Source organism: Salvelinus namaycush, chromosome 36, assembly GCF_016432855.1.
Source record: "Salvelinus namaycush isolate Seneca chromosome 36, SaNama_1.0, whole genome shotgun sequence".
NCBI classification, from domain to species: domain Eukaryota; kingdom Metazoa; phylum Chordata; class Actinopteri; order Salmoniformes; family Salmonidae; genus Salvelinus; species Salvelinus namaycush.
In genome coordinates this window covers 22,466,164-22,480,209 of record NC_052342.1, presented here as the reverse complement: position 1 = coordinate 22,480,209, position 14,046 = coordinate 22,466,164, and the positions used below count along the sequence as shown (strand labels likewise).

General features: G+C 40.3%; 1 pseudogene; it reads right to left on the bottom strand.

The window, feature by feature from the left end:
• LOC120030485 overlaps positions 1-7,090 on the bottom strand; it is a 60,034-nt pseudogene extending 52,944 nt beyond the window's left edge.
• Positions 7,091-14,046: the final 6,956 nt, after the last annotated feature.

The following is a 14,046-nucleotide window of genomic DNA, read 5'->3' as shown; positions in this document are numbered from 1 at the left end:
TTAGTTGCAGCTCTAAAAACAGTACTCAAAACACATTTGTAACAGCTTTTACTTCATTTGTCTGAATAGTGTATGCTCTCAAGAATAATAAATGAGGGCAGCAGCAGTGGTGCAAGACTCCCCAGTCGCGCCATGCTGCCCTTCCCGGCCTGCCACCATGACAATGAACCTAAATATCTGTGGGAAACACTGGTTGGGGTGGGTGGCAAAGCAAGATAAATGTTGAAAATATTGGAGACCCTTTAAGCTGTCCAGTAAATAATACATGAAATATCCCAATAGCCTTATTATTAAAAACATCCTTTTACATTCTGTCACGCCCTGACCTTAGTTTTCTCTGTTTTATGTAGGGTATGCTTGTTGGTCCTGTCTAGGTATTTTTGTATATCTAAGGGTGTTTGTTAGTCTAGGTTTATTATAGGTCTATGGTGGCCTGAATTGGTTCCCAATCAGAGACAGCTGTTTATCGTTGTCTCTGATTTGGGATCCTATTTAGGTTGCCATTTTTCATTTTGGTTTGGTGGGTTATTGTCTATGGGTAGTTGCATGTCAGCACTCGTTTGAGTAGCGTCACGGTCGTTTTGTTAGGTGGTTTAGTTCTTCGTTAATAAAAGAAGAATGTATTCAAATCACGCTGCGCCTTGTTCTCCTCATTACGACGAACATGACACATACAGTTTGTAAGTGAGCAAACATTTCCTCAGAGTGAATGTAGGTAAACAAAGCTGGTGGCTTTTCAGTGTCAGAATTGCTCCTAATTCATTACAAACTTTCCCGAAGTTTTCTAGGCCAATCAATACTAGTTGTAACATTAACTTACCATATGTATCCATCTTTGCACGATCATTCTCTGCTTCTGGCCACAGATAGGACACCTCACATATTTCTTAAGCAGGCCTTTCTTCTGAAGGCATTTGATAACCTTTTAAGTTTTTCTGCTGACAATATATCTCTTAGCGCGTAAGATATGTTCAATGGGTCTGGTAAAAACAGTATTGGATTTGGGTGCACACTTTAAGAGTTAAAATTTGTATCGAGCTGGACATTTTAGAAATTGATGTGAAATACCCACGTGCAGGAAATTGTAGTAACGTTACTCAGCAACAACAACAAAAAGATGTTCACTTGTTCATATGTTGTTGGAAGACATCGAGGACAAAAGCGCAGTGACAGTCAAGTCACGGTTGTCCAAGGACAACCAAGGTAAATACATAGTAAGATATTAATGTAGTTAAAATGTATCATTTCATTTGTCTTGATGATCAGTGGATTTCATGTTGCAACTCAGTGCAAATGAGGCGCCTTTTGTTGGACCATCTCATTCTCGGTCACAGTCTGTCTTTAGCAACATTGATGGTAAGCTAATGTTAGGTAAGGACTAAGTGACACAGCTGGAATTTAGCTGGCATACACAAACAGTAGCTAGCTAGTTGTATTTTGCATGTCATATTATCTTTACTTGGTTTGGTATCTAGCTAACAATGTAGCAGATGCAACAGGTATGTTAATCATTGCCAAAGCAGGATAAGCCAGTTTGCTGACAGTGGTTGTTTGGCTAGCCAGTTTATATCGGTTACTAACTGTCAGCTAACTGTATGATGGCTAGCTAACTACAGTAGGTAGCTAATACCTGCAATTACATAAAAGTAAATTTATACCATAGATATACCTCCCATAGATGGTAAGTATTGCTTGATTCATCATCATATTTGGTTCCAGTAGAAACAACAAAACAATTATTTTTGGGAGAAAATAAAAAATCTGACCCGACCAAAGTACCAGACTCTGTCAACTCTTTGATGTTGTTTATGTGACTAGTCTGTAATATTGACACTGCAAAGTGCTAGCTAGTAGGTAGAACCTATGTAAGTAAGCTTCAGTTCATATTTCAGTTCAGAAGTGTGGCAACAATGAATTGATCACAGAGGGTTGTGGGAGCCTCACCCCATGCAAATACTTATACCCCTTTCACACCAAGAACCATGGTTTTACCATGTATATTTCAAGTGAATTTAACCCATGTCAGACCCATTCATACTAAACCTACAACACAGGTAATAAGCAGCACCGTTCATGTAAAAGACCTGTACATCACATTAGTAGTGCTGCTGTGCTTGGACATTACTGACTACGGGCAGGTGAACACAGAATAACCCATACAGACCAACAGCTCACCCATGTTTTACACGTGTTATTAGGCAGAACCTAAATCCATCTTGATTGTTTTTCTTTTGAATATTGCGGAGGAAAGAATGTTTATCCGACCTGTTTGTGTGTATCCCAGATATACGCTTGAGCCATGCTATAAACTATAAAAAGTCTGAATGTTCTTTGTTTCTCCCTTTACTGTAGGACAAAGGGGTCAGACTCTCTCCCGAGGACCAAGTCCTGCCTCTTCTGTCAGTAAGTTTATATGCATTGTTTAATGGCATCTTTAAAGTTTTGTTTTAAAGTGAGGGACAGAGAATTGGACAGAGAACGTTCACATACAATAAGAGCGATAATAATTAAGATGATGATAATGATGATAGCTACAAGTTCGGCTCTAGAGCTGTGTCTCTAAACATTACTAGCTATTAAATCATTCCTCTGACTTTGTTTCCTCAGACAGAGTTTAAAACACTGTTTTGCAATTAAGTTCTAATGTAGCCTCATCATCACCATGGTGTAGCCAGAGGACAGTTAGTTTCCATCCTCCTCTGGGTACATTGACTTCAATACAAAACCTAGGAGGCTCATGGTTCTCAATCACTTCCATAGAATTACATTGTAATTATGACAACTTCCGGAGGACGTCCTCCACCTATCAGAGCTCTTGCAGCATGAACGGACATGTTGTCTACCCAATCAAAGCATCAGTGAATGAGTCTTGTACTGAAAGCAGCAGATTTACTAACGTGTTAGTTCTAGTAGCTATGTTGACAATTTAATTATTATTATATATTTTTTTATTTAACTAGGCAAGTCAGTTCAGAACAAATTTGTATTTACGTTGATGGCCTACCCCCGCCAAACCAAGGCCAATTGTGCACCGCCCTATGGGACTCCCAATCACGGCCGGATGCAGCCTGGATTCGAACCAGGGACTACAGTGACGTGTCTTGCACTGAGATGCAGTACCTCAGACTTTGTTGGAAAAAAAATCTTGAATCTTAAACGTAACAAAATGAGGATAAACATGCTTGAATGCGTCCAATAAAAACTCTAGTTTGCAACTGTTGGACTAATGATTACACCCTAGATCAGCTAGACGCAGGCAAGAGTGTGTAAGGCGGTATTGAATGTGTCACTGTCTGTCACCTTGATTAAATACATTTCTCTCACGACCTGTACACCTACTTTGTAAAATGTCATTCATAGGCTAGGTTGTAGCAACCCCATGATGGGTACAGTGAAAAATTGAGTATCATGTAGTAGCCGAAACCTATTGATGTTACATTGAGCTGGGTGAATGGAATATGAATGAGTCATCCAATATGGTGTAATATAAATAAGGCCATGCTCATAAAAAATATGTATATCGTCCTCCCTTAAATGTCAACAACCCCCACTGTTAGCCACATGATAGTTACAGAAGTATGGATGAAGACCAATGTCTCCAAACACCTTCAAGACAGGACATAAACATGTACTGATGTCTATGTGTCACCTGGGGTTGTTGATGCCATTGTTCTCCAGAGAGTTACCGATGCGGATCTCAGCACCATCAAGTCTCTCAGGAACAACATCTCCTCTGTTGGTGATGTTGACAGCTGTCATTCTGTACACATCCAGCAGGTCCACTCTCCACCAGGGGTTGGTCTCCTGTTCAGTGTGGGTGCAGGATCTGTTGTGATAGTTTGATTCTCTGTTGCCATCAATGGCAGTGTGAGCCTGGCCATCCTCATACAGTGATGACTGGGTGGCCACTCCTTTCAACGCCACATTTACTACAGGAAATTGGAGATAATAATTTTACAGTGAATGAATGACATGTTTATATGATGGGGGATAATAGTGTTGGGAGATTGAGTGACAGGGTGAGAATATGGGCGGACAGTAGGGGTGGGAGGAGGAGCAGAAAGGGAGAAAGGTGCATTTTGGAGGAGAGGGGAGAGAAGATGGGGGGATAGTAGCGGTGAGAGGGATGGTTATGTCTGAAATAGAAATCAAGACTTCAGTTATTATTTACATCTATACCCAGTATGCAAAACTGGTTGAAAATATGTTTTACCTCGAATCTGTCTCTTCAGCTCCTGCACTTCAGCTTTCAGCTTTTTCTTTGTGGCGTTGAGCCTGGCCCCCAAACCTTGTTGTCCATCCAGCTGTTGGTGCTCTAGAGAGTTCAGTTTAGCTTCCAAGCCGCTGAGTCCGTCCACATATACTTCCACCTCACACAGATGGAGATACTCCTTCCTGCCAGGGATCACCACAACGATGTAGCGACCCTTCATCTCATTACACTGGAAGGTGTGAGTCTCTCCTGCTGGTATTTGGAGATGACAGCACATCTGAGAGAGAAAGAGAGAGAGAGTGATTGAGAGATAGAGGTATAGAGAAAAAAGTTAATGACGTTGAATAAGTACGCTCTAGAATGTATCAGAGAATAGCTTCAGACTGTTAAATATATAGCCACAGAATATCTGCAGAAGCATGGATGAATACCAATGTATCCAAATACCTTCAAGACAGGACATGAAAATGTACTGATGTCAATATGTCACCTGGGGTTGTTGATGCCGTTGTTCTTCGGTGAGTTTCCGATGCGAATCTCAGAACCATTAAGCCTCTCAGCACAGCAGTGCATAGTGCTGATATTGATAGCTGTCACTCTGTACACATCCAGAAGGTCCACTCTCCACCAGGGGTTGGTGTCATCCTGAGTGTGGCTGCAGGATCGTTTGTTATATTCAGGTTCTCTATTCCATTCAATGGCATTTGAAGCTTCACCGATTCCATATAGAGATGACTGAGCAGCCACTCCTTTCAACGCCACGTTTGCTGCAGGGACTTAGAAAATAATGTTTTAATACACAAATGACAAGTTATTGTTAATCATCTGACAGTGTATGCATTTGAAATGTTTACAATATGGGGGATAGTAGAGGTGGGAGGAGGAGTGGAGGGGTGGATGTTGGAGAAGAGGGGAGAGAAGACAGGGAGATAGTGGGAGGATTGTAGGGGAGAGGGGTGATTGTTGGAGAAGAGATGGGGGATAGATGTGGTGGGAGGAGAGAGGTGGATGTTGGAGAAGAGGGGAGAGGAGTGCAGGGATAGAAGTGGTTGGTGGAGGAGTGGAGGGGAGAGGTGTGGTTTTGTATAAGAGGGGAGAGAGTATGGGGGGTAGTATTATACGCTCGGCCTTAATTTATGTGTAATCTGTCACCTGGAGCTGCATGGCAAATTATCTTGGAACACAAGGAAAACACCAAGGACAATGCCCATAGACTGGTCATCCCTTCCACCTCTGTGGGGCCAAAATGTATCTCTGTTACAGTACCCAGAGACTATTGAATGTGATATAATAGTATAATAATAGTATAATAGTATAATATAGTATATAGTGTCCATGTTTGGTATGTATCATGTAATAGATCATTAGATGGTTCTTCTTATGTCTGTGAAGCAACATTTTTTAAAAGTAAATTAAGTGAAAAAAAAATGAAAGGACTTTCTATTTTATCTGCATAAACCCATTTGGACTTGGCACTATACGCTTCTATCTCTAATCCAATCACAAGCCTGAACAAATACAGACGGACCAATCAGAACACGTCTTTACCATCTCCCTGGTCTAGCTTGTTAAGCCAGCAATAATGGCAGTCAAGCAACAACAAAAAACAGCACTGTAAGAAAGTAAATGTTGTCACATAGTTGTTCAGTGATGACAATAATTTGTCTGATTATCACAATACCTTTCTTAATGTATTTGATGATGTGTTCTCACTATCTTGGTAAAATAGCTACAGTCTTCGTAAAACTAAACTTGTCTAATTCAGACGTGTTAGAACCTTATGGCTGAACCCAGATTGACATTTCAGAGCACTCCCCTAATAAATCTGATTTACAAACGTCTCAGGATGTTGATACTCTGTTATCTAGGTACCTTTTAAGGTGAGTACCTTAATGGGTTATGAAAGAAGAATTTATTACAAAACAGTTCTGATATCTGGGGTGTGAAAACCCAAGGTCACAAAATCTTTGTCTATTTATTGTGGCTACCAGACAGCGCTTTTCATTATTTTGCCTACAACACATTTTAATTATATTATAATACATTTTACAACCAATTCCAAATGCAAGCATCACAAGTAAATTATCTGCAAGGCAAACACAGCGTTCCATTGGAATTGAGTGTACTTCTGGTGTACCAAAATGCAAATCTCTGTCGGTGTGATCGAGGCGTGAACCACTTAGACTCTGTTCCACAGAATGAGTGACAAATTGTTACAAAGCCTGTCCAGATAACTTCAAGTCATCAGTCTCAAGTCAAAGTTGAGTCCAGAGCCTTGAGGCTCGAGGAAGAGGGGTAGATGTTGGGGAAGAGGGGAGAGAAGATGGGGGGGATAGTGGTGGTGGGAGGAGGAGCGGAGAGGGGTGAATTGATGAAAAAGAGGTCAAATGTTATTATTTACATCTCTACCCAGTGAGCAAGACTGGTTGAAAATATGTCTTACCTCTTGTCTCTCTTCAGCTCCTGCACTTCAGCTTCCAGCTCTGTCTTCGTGGCATTGAGCCTGGCCACCAACACTCTTTGTCCATCCAGCTGCTGCTGCTCTAGAGTTCAGGTTTTCTTCCAAGCCTCTCAGTCTACCCACTTCAACTTTCTGCGCCTCCAGGTCTTCCTCTGTAGCATTGAGCTCGGCCTCCAGAGCTGCTACCTTATTAGATGTACCTTCATTCTCTTGCCTCAGTGAGTCTACTCTTGCTACCTGCAACTTCAGTTTTGCATTTGTTGCACTGAGGTCCTCTTCCGGGGTTACAATCTTGCCCAGCTGCTTTCCATACAGTCCACTCTATCTTTCAGGACATTAAACGGAGATACCGGCTCACCACACCCGGTGTATGGTAAGGCCATGGATAGGGAGCCCAGTAGGAGGAGAGTAGTCATCGTTCCCATCGTCAGGGGATGTTCAAAGGTAAGGTCCCTACACTGAGTTGCTCACTGAGTTGCTCGGTGCAGTCTTGGTGCTCCTTTGTAGTTAGTTGTCAAGTGACTGAGTGTCAAGACCTTGATGATTTACCTGTTTTTCCCAAGGGGAGGATCTTTTTTGTCATGTGATGGCAAAGCAGTAAACTAGAAACAACTCACGTGTGCAGCTTAGGCGGAACATTGCAACTCACTGTTATCAAGAGAGAGAGCTGGGGAAATCCTGGGAATGTCTAAACAAGGAAATGTTCTGACATTTTCATATGCTACTAACCCGTGTCGTGATCATTTCCTCGTTTGAAGACTGCTCGAGAAACATGCTATCAGAAAAGGGGGTGGGGGACAAGGAACACATTTGGATGGAGTTCAGTCAACCTCATCATTTCAAGAAACCATCAATTGTTTTTTTAAGACAGAGTGGAAAGCACCATCACGTGACAAATGAGAAGGTAACCAAGAACAAGGAAGACATTTTTAACATGCTGTGCCAGGCCCAGTGATGGTTTAGCTCTGCCAGTTAGGGGGGGAAATCTCTACATCTCTACCCATAGATTAAAACTGTTGAAAAATGTAAATCTACTATTCCGCCATTAATTTCGGTGCGGTCTCACTTTAACGCACGCTGTATGTCGTAGTAACGTTAATTTTAAAAATCTAACACAGCGGTTGCATTAAGAACTAATGTATCTTTCATTTGCTGTCCAACCTGTATTTTTTAGTCAAGTTTATGATTAGTTACTGATTAGATTAGGTGCCTCTCCCAAGATTTCTCCCGACATTTTGTTTGCATTTTGGCTACTATTCTCATTGTATAACCACGATTTGTGCCGCTAAATATGCACATTTTCGAACAAACTCTATATGTATTGTGTAATATGATGTTATAGGATTGTCATCTGAAGAAGTTTGAGAAGGTTAGTGAAAAAATTAATATCTTTTGCTGGTTTATTCGTTATCGCTATTGTTGGCTTGAATCAATGCTGTTGTGTGGTTGGCTATTGTAGTAAGCTAATATAATGCTATATTGTGTTTTCGCTGTAAAACACTTAAAAAATCTGAAATATTGGCTGGATTCACAAGATCTTTGTCTTTCATTTGCTGTACGCTGTGTATTTGTCATAAATGTTTTATGAGGAGAATTTAGGTAATTCACGTTGGTCTCTGTAGTTATTCTAGTTGCTTTGGTGAGAGTTGTGATGGTGGCTGCAATGTAAAACTATGATTTATACCTGAAATATGCACATTTTTCTAACAAAACATATGCTATACAATAAATATGTTATCAGACTGTCATCTGATGAAGTTGTTTCTTGGTTAGTGACTATTTATATCTTTATTTGGTCGAAATTGTGATAGCTACCTATGCAGGAAAAAAATGGTGGGGAAAAAAAGTTGTGTCTTTTGCTATCATGGTTAGCTAATAGAAATACATATTGTGTCTTCCCTGTAAAACATTTTAAAAATCAGAAATGATGGCTGGATTCACAAGATGTGTATCTTTCATCTGGTGTCTTGGACTTGTGATTTAATGATATTTAGATGCTAGTATTTACTTGTGACGCTATGCTAGGCTATGCTAGTCAGCTTTTTTACTGATGGGGTGCTCCCGGATCCGGGATTGTGCTGAAGTAGTAGTTAACACCTGCCACATCACACACTGTGGTAGCATTGCCACTGGATCTAATGTTCAAGAGAACATAATCAATGAAATAAACATATTTTATTAAAACAATATATCCATTAAGAGATTCTAAAGTACGGTTTACAAAAATATGTCAGAAGAGCTTGAAAATCAAGTAAAAACTACTATCAAACTTCTCCAATAACAGTTCAAGTAATGTAATTTAACCCACATGTTTATAATATTTGAGAGAAAATATTAAGGGAGATCAAAAATGTTCTCTAAAACAGTATTGACAACACTGTTGATATGCAGTGTATAAGGTGCCCACTGGGAACACACTGGTTAAATCAACATTGTTTCATAGTACCCGCAAAACACCAGTCTCAACGTCAACAATGAAGATGAAACTCCGGGATGCTGGCCTTCTAGGCAGTTGCAAAGACAAAGCCATATCTCAGACTGGCCAATAACATGCAAAGATTAAGATGAGCAAAAGAACACAGACACTGGACAGAGATACTCTGCCTAGATGGCCAGCATCCCGGAGGTGCCTCTTCACTGTTGATGTTGAGACTGGTGGTTTGCAGGTACTATTTAATGAAGTTGCCAGTTGAGGACTTGTGAGGCGTCTATTTCTCAAACTAGACACTCTAATGTACTTGTCCTCTTGCTCAGTTGTGCACCGGGGCCTCCCACTCTTTCTATTCTGGTTAGAGCCAATTTGCTCTGTTCTGTGAAGGGAGTAGTACATAGCGTTGTACGAGATCTTCAGTTTCTTGGCAATTCTTCACCTGGAATAGAATAGACTGACGATTGTCAGAAGAAATGTCTTTGTTTCTGGCCATTTTGAACCTGTAATCGAACCCACAAATGCTGATGCTCCAGATACTCAACTAGTCTAAAGAAGGACAGTTTTATTGCTTCTTTAGTCAGAACAGTTTAGCCCAGTTGAGAAGGATTACGCAAATGGAAAAACGCTGACCTCCTGTGAACCTAACATTACACCAGATCTTTACCATCATTATCTCTATATCATCTTTTTCACGCATCTCCACAATATGCCAGTTACTGCTGGCATATTTTCATTTTTAACTTAATTACTGACTAAAACAGTAAGAGACTTAGTTCCTTCCAGCACTAAATGAAAAGCTCCAAATAAACCAATTTTCACCAAGACCTATTTTGTTTGTGTCAAATATTAACCTTATCATTATGTATTTGGGAATGCTGTATTCACTTCCAAATCATACACTAAACATAGTTTACAAATAGTCTTGCAAAATGTGTGAACTTGTCATTTAAGGTTAACATCCAACAATTTTTTAAACAAATGCATGTAGAATATTTTTGCCAACAAAATAACCAAGGCTCATTAAGAAAAGGTTTAAGGATTTGGTCATGACTTCTGTCATTTCAAGTTTAACAATTCTAAGTGCAACAATTAAACACATTTTATAAAATTGCAATAAAATAGACATTGGAACCTACAAAATATTCGTGGCCCGTAATAACTGCAACAAAATGCATTTTAACATTGAATTATTACATTCTACATATGCGCATTGCAAATAATGTACAAATAAATCAGAAGTAGTGAAAAATTACTGCAATGTTGCTTGCACAATCTTTTTGCCATGTTGATAAAATGTTTTTTAAAAATTGTAAAAACAAGTGCTACATTTTAAGGAGGCTATAACCATTAATTATGTATTTATTCTATTTAATTAACATGTGTTCAACTACACTGCTCTGTGTCTGCTCCACCCACACACAAACGTAGGAGACTTTCAACCTATGAGACAACAATCTTAGTCTCAGTCCATTGAGGAAACTAAATGACAAAGTATGGCAAGAGACTGGAGGCAAGACAAAGTTAAATATGCTGATTGCTGATCATGAAATTGTCAATTGTAAAACAAACATTTACAATTTTATGAAAAAATGTACAAATTAAGTCAAACAGTTGGAGATGTACAGAAATACAGATGCATACATTACCAAAAATAGTACAAATTGAAATCTAAGGTTGGACATCCCAGTGAGCACTGAAAGCATTCATTGGAAGACTAGGGGAGGAAGTAACATCTAGTGTATGTAACTCACCATATATTCCTTCACAAGTTTATCATGGTCTTCGTTCAGGTAGGTGCACAAGGACGCATGTATGTATTGTGTCATCCTGAGGAAAAAAGGGAACCCATTCTGATAATATTCAGCATTTTAGGCAGCATTTTGAAAAAAGAACTCAGCAGTCTTGATAACAAACTGCAAGTTTTGCAAAAGTTTGAGCATTGTTATTGTGTGGTAGACAATACTTAGGTCTCAGGAGCCCAAAAGGCAAGTACTCAACATCTATATATGATCTCAACCAAATCAGACATGAAATGAAGCAACCACACACACTCACCATGTGATTTGACCAATTACTTCCTCATCTCTGGCTGAAGCTGATGTAAATCAGTATAATCAGGATTAAGTGTTTTGATTAAGTGAAAACCTACATATTCTTGGCACTTTTGCCTACCATATATATAGAGAATTATGCTCATGCAATTGTCATGACCGGGGCATAACAAATATTTTATAAGCATAGGTCTACCCATTTTAATACAAACCTTGGAGATGGCCACCATGAGATGTCTCATTTTTATTCCAGCCGCCCCACCTTTGCGTCGAAAGATCTCCATCATGCTTGGAGAGTACCGGTTGAGCTGAGGCAAAGAATGTAGATAGCAGAGGTGCAGTTGACATGCGCATGAACTCCTTATCCATCTGAAAACATAAAAAATGCACTTGTCACTCACCCTATCAGAACATCACAACAGTATACAACACAGGAAGGATGAACAATGAATTACTAGCTGTTTGATCACTATATTATATCAACATCAGTGAGGGGAGAAACAACTGGTCAACACTTTGATTTGTCATTATCTTCCTGTTCTTGTGTGTGTGCACACTGGTGACATACATAAAACCTGAACACATATAGGACACACACTTCTTTCTCAGTGAACAGAGCTGGCCATTTGGTTTTGAAGTCTGCAACCAAGGGCTGTCCTTGAAGAACTTCTTGCCTTCTGTCACTATACGGTCATTGTTTATCTTCTTAATCTCTGAAAGCAGTGCAATTATCTCATTTTCCAGACTCTGTGGTTTCTCCTTTTGGATGCTGCAGACAGTAATTGACTTCTGCCCCTCTGGGCTTTTTCAAATTCAACACGGGCAGATATTTGTCTTGGGCCTTGTTCTTTAGTGAATTTATCGTCACCTCAGCACATCCCAGGCCTCTTAGGGTGAGGGGTCCTCTCAGGATCCCTCACCCTTTGTTCACCATCCTGCTTTCGCATATGACACTTTCTGCACTTTGTGTTACTCGCAAAGAACATTTTGATCTCCAGCAACATGGTCACCCCCACAATCAAAAGAGTCCACTTTTTACACTGAAATTACACACTTTTCCCAGTCTCTCTTTTTCTCGTCCTCCTGGTTTTGACCCTTGCCTGTCCTGACTCTGAGCCCGCCTGCCTGACCACTCTGCCTGAGCCAGCCTGCCTGACCGCTCTGCCTGACCCTGAGCCTGCCTGCCGACCTGTACCGTTGCCCCACCTCTGATTTACTGACCCCTGCCTGCCTTGACCTGTCTATTGCCTGCCCCTGTTGGATGATTAAACTATTGTTAATTCGACATTGTCTGCATCTGGGTCTTACCTTCATACCTGACACTGTTTTGTCCCATGCCCTCCTGCACACTTCTCACACCTTGGAATCTCCCTCCTGCATACTGCTGCAACATGACCAGAAACTTGGCACCTGAAACACTGTAGTGGGTTTGAAACAAAAACTCACGGGATAACAAATAGCCGAGCATGACTTTATCTGGCAACCTCAGAAGAACAGACAGGGTCAGTGAAACCATGTGCTTTTGGAACACTTCACATGTGATGATATTTCACATGAAGTTTCACATGGGGATTTTCACGTGATGGCATTACCTTTCACATGTGGATTCAAATTAGTCAGAATAACTGATAACTAAAATAGCAGTGCTAAGTGCAACATAATGGCACCAGAGGGGATGGCCACCGTTTTACGGGCTCCATTTTGTGTGTTTTTTTATGTACTGTTTTTAACTTGTTTTGTACATAATGTTTCCGCCATTGTTTCTAGTGACCGAAAAGTGCTTCTGGACATAAGAACAGCAATTACTCACCTCAAACTGGATAAAGATTTTTTCTTTAATGAGTCGGACTTGAAGAGCAACGCGGGTAAACAAGGACATACGACAATCAATGCTGAAGCACGGAACAGAGCGGGGAACCAGACATGTATAGGGAAGGTAATGACAGAGGTGATAGAGTCCAGGTGAGTCCAATAATCACTGATGCGCGTGACGGGGGAAGGCAGGTGTGCGTAATGATGGTGGCAGGAGTGCGCAATGCTAGGGAGCCTGGCGCCCTCGAGCGCCAGGGGGGAAGAGCGGGAGCAGGCGTGACAATACGAGTACCTATTTCTTTGTTAACTGCTCAACACAGAATAGCCGCATGTGCACACTGCCTCAAATCTTTTGGAGAAAATAATTATATTTTATTCATCTTTGTTCAATTGTATACTTGATACTATAAAATAATATAAAATAATGCCACAGAATGATGAGCAAATTTTGTCTGCTAAATTAACTAGTGTATCCCACAGCCATTTGGCGTAGCCACATCAGGACCTAACATAAAGACAACTCATAGTATGCTATTCTTTTCTTCTGAAATTGACTACATTTCTGCATATCATGCTTCTTTAGACCTGTCTAAAATATATCATGGATTATTGTGAAGGTGTAGGCTATATTACATGGCTTTATTAGACTTTTTAAAATGTCTTGTAGACTATGTGTAAGCCAGGAGATGCAAAATGTGTTTATGTTAATTAACGGTCAATTACCGTGAGACCAACAGTAATTTTTTTTAACAATCACCGGCTGACAAAATGTTGTGACCGCCACAGCCCTAGTTATTACTGACTAAAGGTGTCTGACATTAAAGTAAGCGATGTAGAGTCTTTATGGATGTGTTTTGAATGACCAAAGGGGTCTCACTTCAGACAAAGTATTACAGGACACAAAGTGTCAATAAATAGCTTAGAACCTTCTGCCGATTTCTGAAGGTTATCATGATTCACAGGTTACTGTAGGGTGTGAGAGGTATTTAGATGGGTAGTTGGATCTGCAAAGCTTGTGTGTGTGTCAGAGCCAAGATGGTTTGGAGTAGTCCAACCTGAGACTACCTAGCCACCAGGT